The following is a 15,584-nucleotide window of genomic DNA, read 5'->3' on the forward strand; positions in this document are numbered from 1 at the left end:
CTAGCGAGGCATAGCAGCGGTACAACGAGAGTCACATCACCACTAGGTCTGTCATGAACAAGCCGTAGGAATGCTGAACAAGTGCTTCAGGTGCTTGGGTCGATCTGGGGGAGCCCTTTGGTACACACCAGTGAGGGTGTGTACAATGATAGTCACGTGCTGCGTTCTGCACAACATCGCTCAACAGAGAGGGTTACCGATAGATGAGGACCCATGCACTCATGAAGCAGGCGCACCTGCCATCAACATTGAAGAAGATGAGGAGGGGGATGATGGGCGAACCATCGGCAAAGCAGCGTCTCACCTGGCTGCTCATGATGCCAGGGAATCACTCATATTTGATAGATCCACATAGGGAGATCTGCAAAGTGACGATAGTCAAGGACTCAGACCAAATGGAACAACCACCAACACCAGCACCCCCCCCCACCACCTCCCCAGGTTGCACAAAACAGTCCTACAACCAGACATACACCCACTGTAAACACACCCAATGGGTGGCATCAAATCTCGACGTTCATGATGAAGCACATGAAAGGGCGTTTTCATAAAAGGGACTCAAGAATGGGCAAGACGTGGCAGTGGTGGTGAGAATCATAACATTTAATGTGCATTTAATCAAAACCAACTATAAATGAAAAACATGACATTCTGTCAAACTCCCTTGTGCATTCTCTTGGTGATTACAAACCATAGACTTCCTCTCCTGGGCCAGGGCCACATCACTCCTGCCACTCTGCTGGACAACAGTTTGGAGGACATGTGTGATGCCTTGTAAGGCTAGTGCTAATGTTTCTGTTTGCCTGTTTAAGGCGGCAGCATGTTATTCACCTCGAGTCCGTACGGCTGTTGCCAGGGCCTGAATGGACTCACTTGTCAGCCGTGCATGAAGCGCAATGGAGGCTGCCATTCCCTCCATCGCAGACATTCCCGCACTTACCTTTACCACCAGTCCACTAATGCTGGAGGTGGACTCCTCCATCCTCTGCATCAACGTGGAGACTGGGCGTGGCAAGTCTTCCATGACATCACAAAGGTGTGTCTGTACCTCTATCATTCACCTATTCAAGGATGGCCCCCGGGGTTCAGCATCTGTGCCAAGCTGAGCAGAGCTTGGAGAGGAGTGTGCCCACCTACGCGGACTCTCCACCGCTGCCCCTGCCACCAGTGTCTGCTCTTGCTCACTTTTGTGTGGTGACTTACCAGGTGACAACCCAACTACCTCTCTAATAGGACCCACCAAGGTGTGAGTATCTGCACTGGTACATGGCTCACTAAGATGTGAAGGTGCGCCCTCAGAGGCAGGGAGCTCCTCTGAGGAACCGCCCATGTCCACATCTTCACTCCTTGATGGCCCTGGAAGAGAACATACAGCAATATTAAGATTCATCGCAGAAGTAATGTTGTGATAAGCATACTGAGGTGTGCAACAGGTCAATCATTGATAACATCAATTCATGTTGTGTGTGAGGGATGTTAAAGTTTTGTCACCAGGCGTTCGCGGGGTGCCAGTCTTGGCATCCCCGACGGCCAGGCACTCCAGTTTGGCTAATTTCCAAGGCCTCCTCCTCCTCCACCTCTGTAAGGGCCACGGTTTATGGAGGCCCCCCTCCAGTCCGACTCCTCTCGCTTGCATTTAGCGCTCTCTTCTACAAGGAGAGAAAGTACAGACATGTGAGTGAGTGAGGGTGACAGGGTCACCCGATGGATGCATTGCTTTGTGTCGGGCTGACAATGAATGAGATGCATCAGAGGGTGACTATCAGACAGATTGATCACATTGCATCAGGATTGGGGTGAGGGGGGGAGGGGGGGTGTGAAGAAGTGCACAGAAAGTGAAGGTAACTTGACATTGAGCCTTAAGTGGGTGTGAGGAATGATGTGATGGAGTAGGCTTCGCTGGGCAGTGAGATTCGGGTGGGGTGGGGGGGTAATGTTTACCACAATGCAGGTGAATCTTTCGGATGAGATGTTAAACCAAGGCCCCGTCTGCCCTCTCAGGTGGTAAAAGATCCCATGACACTATTTCGAAGGAGAACAGGGGAGTTCTCTTGTTGTCCTGCCCAATATTTATTCCTCAAACTGATTATCTGGTCATTATCACATTGTTGTTTGTGGGACCTTGCTGTGCACAAATTGGCTGCCACGTTTCCTATATTACAACAATGACTACACTTCAAAAGTATTTCATTGGCTGTAAAGTGCTTTGGGGTGTTCTGAGGTTGTGAAAGGCGCTATATAAATGCAAATTCTTCCTTCTTTGGTCGGTATCCTTATTAGCTCTGTTATAGGACATTTCAGGTCGATCCTACAGGTTTCTGTGTCCAGATTTCTGTGGTAATCTCAATGGGGCGTTTTGGGTTTAAAAGCAAATCAGGGATCTGATGTGCTTTGAATCGAAGCTGCAAGTAAAAGTTAATGAAAGTCCACAGTAAGTGTTTTCCAGGATAAGATCAGATTAGGCACTTAATAAGAAACAGGTGTTGAACAGTTTAGTGTTTTGATAGTTTGTGTTTACCTGCTAAACCTGGCAGCGAGATGATAGAAGAGATCTGATTGTACTGATGATATATAATCTTTTAAATAACATATGAACCTCTTGTGAATTAGCAGTGCCTTAAAACACTAGTGATTACTGGGAGCAGTATAGTGCCACAGTGCATTGGGTTTCTAACATGACTACACTTTCAAAAGGGAATTAGATAAGTACTTGAAGGGGAAAATTATACAGGGGCTATGGGGAAAGTGCAGAGGGATGGGACTAATTGGGTAGCTCTTTCAAAGAGCCGGCACAGGCATGATGGACCGAATGGCCGTCTCCTGTGTTGCACCTCCTATAATACTTCAATGGCTGTAAAGCGCTTTAGGATGTCATGAAATACGCTATATAAATGCAAATTCTTTCTTTCTTACTACAAACAATTAATCTCTTGCTCCCAGCCATGTAATAATGTTAGCCCATTTTCTAGAATGATACCTGAGATGAGGGGCTTCACTTAATGTGGAGAGACTAGAAAAGGTGGGATTGTTTTCCTTAGAGCAGCGAAGGTTAAGGGGACCTTTTAATAGAGGTGCTCAAAATTATGAGGTGTTTTGATGGAGTAAATAAGGAGAAACTTTTTCCACTGGCAGGAGGGTCATTAACCAGAGGACACAGATTTAAGGTAATCGGCAAATGAACCAGTAGGAGGCGGAAATGAGGAGAGTTTTTTTTAACGCAGCGAGTTGTTATAATCTGGACACACTGCTTGAAAGGGTGGTGGAAGCAGATTGAATAGTAACTTTCAAACGGGAATTGGATTTATACTTGAAGGGGAAAAATTTGCAGGGCTATGGGACAAGAGCAGGGGAGTGGGACTAATTGGATAGCTCTTTCAAAGAGCCAGCACAGGCACGATGGGCTGAATGTCCTCCTTCTATGCTGTAAGATTCTATCATTCAGCCCAGAGAACGAGTGGATGTTGTTGCAGTTGTTTTGCGAGAAAAGAAACATCTTGTGTCTATCCTAATTTGATTTTGCAAATTTATTTTGGTTTTGTGTATTGGCCTTTAAACAGGAACTCACAAGATTAGTCCCATGAGTTTTGTAAATTTGGGTAAAGTAACACTCCCACCCCCACCCCACCCCCCCCCCCCCCAAAAAAAAACATCCCAGCAGTTCTTGTAGGTAGAGTTCCTTGGTACAGATTTCAGTCCGATCACTTGATTTTCATTGGGTTGGAATGTCTTGCTCAATGCAAGCAGTGTTTTCTTACACAATGAGCTGCGTTACCCATCAGCGATGAACATGCAAGCCGATCAAATGACCTAGAGGTTTCAGCCCCTAAGCAATACTCTTCGAATAGCTGGTGACGTGGAATCTAAAATGGTAATACTGGATGTAATATCGAATAGCACCATTATGTCCATGCGTGATGAGACTGACTCCCTGTATGCCCAGAGTCGCATTACATACTCAATTATTCTGCCGCTCAGACAGGTTTCTACAGCACTCACCTCTGATTGATTGAGGCTCCCAAGCTAAAAGCTGCAAGGTTTTGCGCTTTCTTCCCTGTTTCAATTGGACCTTGAAAGTGCTTCTTTACAATCGCTAAAGACTGCTTTCCATTAGTCACATCCCAAATAGAATGACAGTAAGGCAGGCATTGCTTTTTTTTTTGGATTCTACTGTTAATTAGATTGACCTTCAGTAACTGAGACATTTACAGTATTGTTGCAAGGCCCAACATCCAGTAATGACTCTCGATTCTTTTTGTGATTTCACACACATGGCTGATGCTACCTTACCTCTTGTTTCATCCCTGTGATTTGAGGTCAAATTAAAGTTTTGGACCAGTTCTCAGGTGCCTCGCTGAGAAACCATTTTGAGTCGACTTGTTTGAACTGATTTTTTTTTCTCACCTGGTTTGCAGCGCTGTTTTTGTCAGTTAATTTAGTTCTGCAATATTTACTGATTATGGTAATTCTTTGTCTCAGCTGCCTGTGACCTATCCTGCAATAAGTCCCAATTGCCCACCACTCCTACCCTCGCTAACCTACATCGGCTCCTGATCCCCCACCTCAGTGCCTCAAACGCAAAATTCCCATCCTTATTTTCTTCTATGGTCTTCGGCTTTTCTATCTCTGTAACCTCCTAAAGCCCTACTGCCCCAATCCCCGGTTCCTGAACACTCCATTCCTCTGCTCCAGCCTCTTGCGCTCCCTGCTCGTGCCCCTTTTTTTCCCACCGTTGGCGGCCGTGCCTTCAGCCATTCAAGCCCCGTGCTCTGGCATTCTGTCTCTAAACACCTGCACCTGTCCAACTCCCTCTCCTAGTTTTAAAACCCACCTCTTTGCAAACTTTGGATACCCTTCCTAATCTCTCCTTCTTTGGCTCGACATCTATTTTTTCTTTGTATCTCTCTGAAGTTTTGTTACAGAGTATTGCATAAACAGATATTTAGGTTAAATCTGTAGTTGATGGAAAGTTAAACATATCTTCATACAGAAGGTTCCCTGTCAAGTTTTGGGATTGCAGGCTGTGCATCCATGGGGTGATATGGGACCTTGGTGTAAAAAATGCCACTATTGAGCTAAACTTGGCTCTCAAAGGGTTAAATTCACTGTACAGGAGGAGAGGTGCACCTGTGGGCACGTCAGGGTGGGGACACGCGTATTGGGGCAGATACATGTGAGGACATAGTTTTTCAACTACAACAACAGCTTGCATTTATATAGCGCCTTTAACATAGTAAAATGTCTCAAGGCACTTCACAGGAGCGTTATCAAACAAAATTTGACACCGAGCCACATAATTAGGACAGGTCAAAGAAATAGGTTTTAAGAGGTGTCTTAAAGGAGGAAAGAGAGGTGGAGAGGTTTAGGGAGGGAATTCCAGAGCTTCGGGCCTAGGCAGTTGAAGGCACGGCCGCCAATGGTGGAGCGATGAAAATCAGAGTTGCACAAGAAGCCAAAATTGAAGGAACGCAGAGTTAGAATCATAGAATGCTAGTTCTCAAAGGATTGTAGGACGTGAGGAGGTTACAGATATTGGGAGTGGTGAGACCATGGAGGGATTTGAAAACAAGGAGGAGACTTTTAAAATCGAGCCGTTGCCAGACTGGGAGCCAATGTAGGTCAGCGAGCACGGGTGACTGGTGAATGGGACTTGGTCCGAGTTAGGATACGGCAGCAGAGTTTTGGATGAGCTCAAGTTTACAGAGCGTGCAATGTGGGAGGCCGGCCAGGAGAAGATTGGAATAGTCGAGTCTGGAGGTAACAATGGCATGGATGAGGGTTTCAGCAGCAGATGAGCTGAGGCAGGGGCGGAGATGGGCGATGTTACGGAGGTGGAAGTAGGCGGCCTTGGTGATGGAGAGGATATGAGGTCAGAAGCTCATCCTGGGGTAAAATAGGACTCCAGTTTCAAACAGTCTGCTTCAGGCGGTGGACAGGGAGAGGGATGGAGTCAGTGGCTAGGGAACAGAGTTTTTTGCGGAGACCAAAGACAGTGGCTTCAGTCTTCCCAATATTCAATTGGAAACTACTGGACACAATATTGGACACGATGTGCACCCAGTAAAACGCCATGTTCATTATTCATGTCCCAGTTTAGTGTCGAGAACGATGCAGGAGAGTTCTAATTGCTGAGCCTCACATCATGCTTCTCCCCTGGCTGTTTTGACGGAAGACGGCGTTCTGTTTACAAGCTTGGCTTTTTAAAAATTCTTTATCAGTTTTAATTGAATTTACTCCCAACAGCGCAGTAATCGCAGTCACATGTAGGAAGGACAGTTAATGAGCCCATTCCTCCTTTAGTTTGGTGACAGTGTTGTTGAGGCTTTATCGTTCTAAACATTTTCTGAAAATAAGTACAGGGTTACACCCGGTCAACCGGGAAACCCAGACGTTTATTTAAAGAGACTGAAAGTAGCGTAACTGAGAAACGTGTTCGTGATTTTAGGGTACGGCAGCCTAGTGGTTATGGCGCTGAGCTATGAGCCCCAAGGTCATGAGTTCAAATCCCACCATGGCAAGTTGTGAAATTGAATTTAGTAAATCTGGTCATTTATGGGTTGGCACCAGAACAATGACCATGAAGCTGTCGGATTGTCATAAAAACCCAACTAGCTTACTAACGTCCTTTAGGGAAGGAAACCTGCTGTCCTTACCCAGTCTGGCCTATATGTGACTCCAGTCCCACACCAACATGGTTGACTCCTAACTGCCTCCTGAAGTGGCCTAGCAAGCCCCTCGGTTGTATCATCACCTACTCAGTCCTTGCCAGCGACGCCCACATCCTGAGAATGATTTAAAAACACAATATCGGAGATACTTATTGCTGTGATGTAATCGTTTGTGATATGGAAGGGTCGTAGTAGAGGGGATTGGCCTAGTTTGGTTTAATTATTTAGATAGAAGTTGCACCTGACGATTTTCTCTGAATGTTCCTCAGAATTTTTATTTTAAAATTTCTTCAAGCTGCGCAGTTCTTGTGCCCTTTACCTTGTGGGCTCATAACTGTCAGAGCTTTATTGGATTTCAAGGAGTCATTGCCCATTCTGGGACCACCAATCTAATTAAAAATCTGATTTACAGTGCTTTTTATTTCTGACTACTTAAAATTCAGGCGGGGTAGTGGTGCAGTGAGTCTGCCGGGGCTGCTGCATGAAATGCAGACAAGATTGGACAGAACGCACCTCCGTATTGGCATCCTTCATTCCCGCTGTGTTTCCCAGGCAGCGGGTGCTACACGGACTGGGCCCAATCAGTTTATTACAGCCTCCACTGCCAATCCTGAAGCAGCTAAATTCAGTTCTTAAAAACCAGTGCACTGTATTGTTACTGTAAGAAAGGAAGAACTGCAATCTGAAATATATAGAATTACATAGAATTTTACAGCACAGAAACAGGCCATTCGGCTCAACTGGTCTATGCCGGTATTTATGCTTCACACGAGCCTCCTCCCACCCTACTTCATCTAACCCTATCAACATATCCTCCTATTCCTTTCTCCCTCATGTACTTATCTAGCTTCCCTTAAAGGCATCTATACTATTTGCGTCAACTGCTTCTTGTGGTAGCGAGTTCCGCATTCTTACCAATCTCTGGGTAAAGAAGTTTCTCCTGAATTCCTTATTGGATTTATTAGTGACTATTTTATATTTATGGCCCCTAGTTTTGGACACCCTCACAAGTGATAACATCTTTTCTACGTCTATCCTATCAAACCCCTCCAAAATTTTAAAGACCTCCATCAGGTTACCTCTCAGCCTTCTCTTTTCTAGAGAAAAGAACCCCAGCCTGTTCAGTCTTTCCTGATAAGGATATCCTCTCAGTTCTGGTATCATTCTTGTGAATCTTTTTTTGTACCCTCTCCAATGCCTCTATATCCTTTCTATAATTTGGAGACCAGAACTGTGCACAATATTCCAGGTGTGGTCTAACCAAGGTTCTATACAAGTTTAACATAACCTCTTTGCTGTTGAATTGTATTCCTCCAGAAATGAATCCCGCTGCTTTGTTTACATTTTTTATGGCCTTGTTAACTTGCACGATTAAATAAAAGCATGCGGTGTCAGAAGTATTAATAAATGTAATTGGCAAATGAATTTCAACATAGATAAATGTGAGGTGGTGCATTTTGGTGGGAAGAATAAGGAGGCCACATACTGCTTGGATAACAAGAGTCTAAACGGGAAAGAGGAGCAAAGGGATCCAGGGATACAGATACACAAATCATTAAAAGTAGCGACGCAGGTCAATAAGGCCATAAAAAGGCAAATCAAGCACTAGAGTTCATTTCTAGATGGATAGAATTGAAAAGCAAAGAAGTTATGTAAAACTTGTATAGAACCTTGGTTAGACCACACTTGGAATATTGTGCACAGTTCTGGTCTCCATATTATAGAAAGGATAGTGAGGCATTGAGAGGGTGCAAAAAGGATTCACACGGTTGATTCCAGAACCTGATCAGGAAAGGCTGAACAGGCTGGGACTCTTTTCTCTGGAAAAGAGAAAGCTGAGGGGTGACCTGATAGAGGTCTTTAAGATAATAGGGTTTGATAGGATAGACTTGGAGAAAATGTTTCCTCTTGTGGGGGAGTCCAAAACTAGAGGTCATCAATGTAAAATAGTCGCTAATAAATTCAATAAGGAATTCAGGAGAAACTTCTTTACCCAAAGAGTGGTAAGAATGTGGAATGCGCTACCACAAGGAGTAGTTGAGGCAAATAGCACAGATGCCTTTAAGAGGAAGCTAGATAAGCACATGAGGGAGAAAGGAATAGAAGGATATCCTGATAGGGTGAGATGAAGTAGGGAAGGAGAAGGCTCATGTGGAGCATAAACGCCGGAATAGACCAGTTGGGTCGAGTGGTCTGTTTCTGTGCTGTATTTTTGATGTAAGTGCATGGTAGGTGTGAAGAGGAAAAGAGGGGTTTAACAAGTCGGTTGTGTAACCCTTCAGCAGAACTACCTGTTGTCACATTTGGGCCTGCATTTCTTTTTGCTATCTGTTATCTGAACCCTACCGATATCTTTTGGCACTGATCGAGAGATCCTAATGCTATTTTAAGGCTATCAAAACCAGACTGAATAAAAGTCACAGGTTTGGAAAGTCCCTTTCTGACAAGACACCGAATGATAGCAGGGCTTAGAGGGTTAAATTATGAGGACTGGGTGCAAAACTAGGCTTGTATTCCCTTGAGTTGAGAAGATTGAGCGGTGATCTTATCGAGGTCTTTACAATGTTAAAAGGATTCGAAAGGGTAAATACTGAGAAACTATTTCCTCTGATGGGGAAATGCAGAACAAGGGGACATAATAAAATTAGAGCTCAGCCATTCAGGATGAAAATCAGAAAGCACCTTTTTACACAAAAGGTAGTAGAAATCTGAAATTCTGTCCCCCAAAAGGCTGTGAATACTGGGGGTCATTTGGAGCTTTCAAGACTGAGATCAATGGATTTTTGTTGGGTAAAGGTATCAAGAGATATAGAGCGAAGATAAATGGAGTTGAGGTACTGATCAGCCATGATCTAATGTGATGGCGGAGCAGGCTAGAGGGGCCGAATGGTCGTCTCCTGTTCCTATGTTTTAACCAGATGTTTCTGTGGCCCTTGGAATGAATGGGTGTCCTTTGTGCTCAAGGATGCTGGCAAAGTTGCCAGACTTTTGGCTCACCATCAAAATAAGAGGCCTACAGTTGGGGAGAAGATTGAAACATCAGGCTTTTCCTACTGTAATTCAAACTGATTTTATTGTTATCAAAATTGTATGATGAGCATGGGTTGAAAAGCATGTTACCCTTACATGGGTTTTAGAATGCTGACTTGTTTTCGTGCGATATTGTCTAATGTTAAGTACAGAAATTCTGAAACAAACAGAACATTTCTGGATTTGCGATATTCTCTAAATAGGCCAAAAAAACTAATTGATAGTTTTATTTTAGTGCATTAATATGTCCCTAAATATTATATCTGTGTGGCCAAAATCCTGAATACATTTGTTTTTGGTTGCTTAAAAAAAAACTTCTATGAGAAACTTAGCGACCAGAGCTGGTTTAACCCTCAAAGTTTCGATGTGCTGTGGTACTATTTGTCCAGGAATATAGGAACAGGGGTAGAAGTAGTCAGCAAACTTGGATATATGGCTCTCTATTCCTTCATGTAAGACATTTATAAACATAGTGAAAAGCTGAGGCCCCATTACAGATCCCTGGAGGACACCACTAGTTCCATCCTGATAATTTGAGTACGTACCCATTATCCCTACTCTCTGCCTCCTACTTCCTAATCAATTCCCTACCGTGTCAACAGGTTGCCTCCAATTCCATGTACTCTCATTTTTGTTAACAGCCTCTTATGTGGAACCTTGTCAAATGCCTTCTGGCAGTCCATATAAATAACATCCATAGACACTTCCCCCATCTACCACATTTGCTATCTCCTCAAAAAATTCAACTAGGTTCATTAGACATGACTTACCCTTTACAAATCCATGCTGACTCTCTGATCAGCTCATATATGTCCAAGTCCACAAGCACAACTATAACACCGTTGTAATTTAAAAGTAATGGATAGGTTGAAGTGAGTACAAAGAACATAGGAACGGGAGCAGGTCATTCAGTTCCTCGAGCCTGTTCTGCCATTCAATTAGATCATGGCTGATCTGTATCTTAACTCCATTTATCCGCCTTGGTTCCATAACCTTGCCTAACATAAATCTATCAATCTCAGTTTTTACATTTTCAATTGACCCCCAGCCTCAACAGCTTTTTGGGGGAGAGAGTTCCAGATTTCCACTACCTGCTTCCTGACTTCACCCCAGAATGGCCTAGCTCTAATTTTAAGGTTATGCCCCCTTGTTCTGGACACTCCCACCAGAGGCAATAGTGTCTCTCTACCCTATCAAATCCCTTTATCATCTTAAACACTTCAATTAGATCACCCCTTAATCTTCTATACTCAAGGGAATACAAACCTAGTCTATGCAACCTGTGCTTATAATTTAACCCTTTAAGCCCTGGTACAATTCTGGTGAATCTGCGCTGAACACATCCAAGGCCAATATATCCTGCCTGAGATGCAGAGCTGAGAACTGAATGCAGTACTCCAGATGGGGTCTAACCAGAACTCTGTAGAATTGTAACATAACTTCCTCCCCTTTGTATTCCAGCCCTCTTGAGATAAAGGCCAACATTCCATTTTCACTGAGATGGACATTTCCTTTCAAGAATATAAAATCACCCACTAATAATAATTGTAATTAGCTCTGATTTTTTTTTCACCCCTGTTTTATTTCAGGAAGGTAAACGTAACAAACAGATTACAAATTGAAACAGGGAAACTGTTAAACAGTTAAACGATTACTGATGTAGGGCCAATTCAGACAAATTGAAAATTTTTTGAGCACACTTCTTTAAATCTAATTTTTGCACTGATGTTGCAATTTACTTCTGATAATTCAAAGGTCTTTTTACGTGTTAAAGTATTTGAATGATCCAATAACTAGAATTGAGCAACGTAAAGAATAGTTTGTGGGAATTTAGTGCTAAAACTTCGGATTATTTGAGTTAAGCGACTTTAAGTTAAAAGATGCAGACCGTAGTGTATGTTTTCAACACTGTGTTTACAGGTGAGTACACAGATAATCTAAGTGTGCATATTTGTACAGTACTTTAACACACTTCAGATGTGGAGCACAACCTCTGACAGACTACAGTCCATTTTTTATATAAATTTTCAGAATCTGTGTGGTGTATTTTGCATTCTACAATTTGATTTACACAGCCTGCTAAATTCCTTCACTAAATGAATTGCGTTAAACTATTCTGCTTTTGATGGGTATATTTTTCTTCTTCTTTAATTCATTCTTGGGATGTGGGTGTCGCTGGCCAGGCTGCCCTGAGGTTTCGATATAACTTCAGGGAGCAGTTATGAGTCAATTGCATCAGTGTGGTACTGGAGTCACATACAGGGCAGACTAAGGACAGCAGGTTTCAGTTCGCTGGAGGACATTAATGAACCATTGGGTTTTTACAACAATCTGACAGCTTCATGGTCACTTTTACTGATACCAGATTTTTGTAAGCTGAGTTTAAATTCTCAAACTGCCATGGTAGGATTTGAACTCACGTTCTCTAGATTATTAGTCCAGGCCTCCAGATTACTAGTCCAGTAACATAACCACGATACTACCATACCCCTTAATATGGTCCAGTGTTTGTTTCCAAGTTCATAACCGAAGTATGTAAGACCCAATGTTGGGCTGCTTGTGGTTTATTGGGCATGTAGTTTGAACTTTAAAAGCTGAAATGACTCCTGTTCCTGTGGTTTTAACACTGCAGTGTTTGGTATCACCCATGGCTCAGTGGTAGCACTCTCACCTTTGATTCAAGTCCCACTCCAGTGCAGTACTGAGGGAGTGCTGCACTGTTGGAGGTGCCATCTTTCAGATGAGACATTAAACCGAGGCCCCGTCTGCCCTCTCAGGTGGACATAAACTATCCCATGGCACTATTCAAAGGAGAGCTTGGGAGTTCTCCCCAGTGTCCTTGCCAATATTTATCCCTCAACCAACTTCACTAAAACAGATAATCTGGTCATTATCTCATTGCTGTTTGTGGGAACTTGCTGTGCACAAATTGGCTGCTGCTGTATAAATGCAAGTCTTTCAGTCAGCGCTATCTGTTCAGACTTTCCATTACACTAGCTTGCCAACATCACATAACATTCTCTCCAGATTTTTGTAATGCTAGAAGTTTGTATTCACCAGAATACAGGCTAATTGTTCACTCAACTTCAGAAATGTTGAGATTGCAATCTTGTAAAGGCTTTTTTGTGGTTACCTGGCACAGTCAGTTATTCGTGAGTGTTTGGAAACCCCACATAAAGAAATCTCGGTCATTAATCTTAATAATAAAACCCACGCCTGTCGTGTGCATTGGGTTATTATCTGTGCCGTGTCCACCGGGTAGGTTAATTTTCATCAGCCTCAAAGTGTTTGATTGTATGTATTCTCCCAGTTGGTTATTTTATATATTAGTCACCAGTCATGGTTTTACAAAACCTACCCCCTCCCCCATCCAGTCCACAAAACAGAATTCTCTATGACACAATCTCCAGCACAGTTCCTCATCCACCCCACTGTGTACTGCTAAAAATCACCGCATGATAAAGGCACCAAAAAATCAAGAACTTTCCCATAAACTTGGTTCCAACAACTTTCTTCTCTCTCTCTCTCTCTCTCTCTCTCTCTCTCTCTCTCTCTTTCCCTCTCTCTCAACCTCCCTTTCCCTCTCTGTTTGCCTTTCTCTCGCCCTCTCTCTACCTCTAACTCTCATACGCACATGCGCGTGCACACTGGAACTTTGAACACTCTGGACTCTGGGTGCAGGCCCTCTCCATACTTCACAAGCCCACCTGACACCGCAAGCCAGGTCCAACCCATACCACACTGCGACGTACATCCCCCACTACACACCCAGGGCTCCCAATGCACGTACAAAGAGTCAGACAGCCTTATTCACATAAAAACACAGGCACCAAAACACCACTGGCTCTATCCTGACTGACATTTTCAAGATCTCAAATACTTCAATTGTCTTCTGTGTGTTTTGAAACTGTGTTTTAAATGTGGATTTTTGACCGAGAGTGGCAGAGGCTGCCTTTGACTTTTCCGTACGGGAGGCAGCGCCCGCTGTATCAGCTCGATTGTGCTGCCCGTATTCTAACTCTCACCAAGTCCTGTTGACCTATCATCCCTTTGCTCACTGATCTACATTAGCTCCCGGTCCGGCAGCGGTCCTTGTTTGCAAATCCTTCCATGGCCTCGCCCTTCCCTATCTCTGTAACCTCCTGCACCCCTACGATCTTCCGAGAACTCTGCGTTCCTCCATTTCTGGCCTCTTGAGCTTCCCCAATTTTCATCACTCCATCGTTGGCGGCTGTGCCTTCAGCTACCTAGATCCCAAGCTCTGGAATTCCCTCCCTAAACCTCTCTGCCTCTCTCCCCTCCTTTAAGACACTCCTTAAAACCTATCTCGTTCTGTCCTAATATATCCTTACGTCGCTTGGTATCAAATTTTTGTCTGATTTTGTTCCTGTGAGGTGCCTTGGAACGTTTTACTATGTTGAAGGTGCTGTATAAATGCAAGTTGATTGTTATGGTGAGCACTTCTTGCTTTTTGCGACCCCCCCCCCCACCATTGCACAGTTTTTTTTAAAATCGAGGATCTTGATGATCGAAGTGCGCTCGGTGGGAATTTCCTCGTGGGATCCCCCGACCGGTTGTTATAACTTTGGCAGAAGCCCCCTTTGCTTCTCCAACTAGGGTTTGCGGCGAAGTTACAGTGGCCAATCGGGACAACCACCCCGAGGAAATTTGCCAACGATTATTTTAAATGCTCTGAGGACTGTAGGGCTGCAGGAGGTTACAGCGATAGGGAAGGGCGAGGCCATGGAAGGATTTGCAAACAGCACCTTTCCCTGCTTGCGATGTGAATAAAACGATCAACAGGGAAAATTGGGATTCGCCAATTGAAGAAGGCCAGTTGGCTGATGTTAGTTCGTCCATCCGTCCATGTGGTGTTCGATATATCACCAACGTGGATGGCATGTGCTAGTTGTGTCTCCTGCCATGTGCCTTTGTGTAATTAGAACTTGCAGTCAGTGGTTGGTTGCCATGTTGCCACTTTTGGACATTGGGTTCCAGTGTTCTCGTTCTGTCTCCAGCTTTCCTTTTACCAGCACTGTACCTTCTCCAACTCTGAGAACTACTTGTCCTGTTTGGTACTTCCTCTCTCCTGCTTCAACCAGATGTGTTCTTATATTTGGCTCCAATTCCTTAGCAGGCTCTAATTCTTCATGAATTTTATCAGCAACATACGGTATCCTCTGATGCTCAAATGGTTATAAGTACTTGTGGAACGTGAAAGAGTCTAGAACTCAGATTCAGCAGCTTTCTAACCTAGATATAGAAAATACCTGACAGGAATGTGGTTACAGCGTGTGTGTTCAGAAAGATACCGGGGCTTCAAGGGTTAAATTATGAGTACAGGTTGCATAGACTGGGCTTGTATTTCCTTGAATATAGAAGAATAAGGGGTGATCTAATTGAGGTCTTTGGGATGATTAAAGAATTCGATAGGGTAATTTTGATGTATGTTAATGATTTGAACTTGGGCATACAGGGCACAATTTCAAAATTTGCAGATGACACAAAACTTGGAAGTGTATTAAACAGTGAGGAGGATCGTAATAGACTTCAAGCGGACATAGACAGGCTGGTGGAATGGACGGACACGTGGTAGATTAAATTTAACGCAGAGTGATACATTTTGGCCGGAGGAATGAGGAGATGCAGTATGCTACAATTCTAAAGGGGGTGCAGGAACAGAGAGACCTGGGTCTATATGTGCACAAATCTTTGAAGGCGGCGGGACAGGTTGAGAAAGCGGTTAAAAAAGCATTCAGGATTCTGGGCTTTGTAAATAGAGGCTTAAAGTACAAAAGCAAGGAAGTTATGTTGAACCTTTATAAAACACTGGTTCAGCCAAAACTGGAGTATTGTTTCCAATTCTGGGCACCGCACTTTAGGAAGGAC

General features: G+C 43.8%; 1 protein-coding gene across 3 annotated transcripts in view; it reads left to right on the forward strand.

The window, feature by feature from the left end:
* The window catches only part of mthfd1l (methylenetetrahydrofolate dehydrogenase (NADP+ dependent) 1 like), a 171,023-nt gene that overhangs the window by 148,634 nt on the left and 6,805 nt on the right, over positions 1 to 15,584 (forward strand). The gene's annotated exons all lie outside the window — the stretch shown is intronic.

This window comes from Heptranchias perlo, chromosome 8 (genome assembly GCF_035084215.1).
Source record: "Heptranchias perlo isolate sHepPer1 chromosome 8, sHepPer1.hap1, whole genome shotgun sequence".
Lineage (NCBI taxonomy): Eukaryota > Metazoa > Chordata > Chondrichthyes > Hexanchiformes > Hexanchidae > Heptranchias > Heptranchias perlo.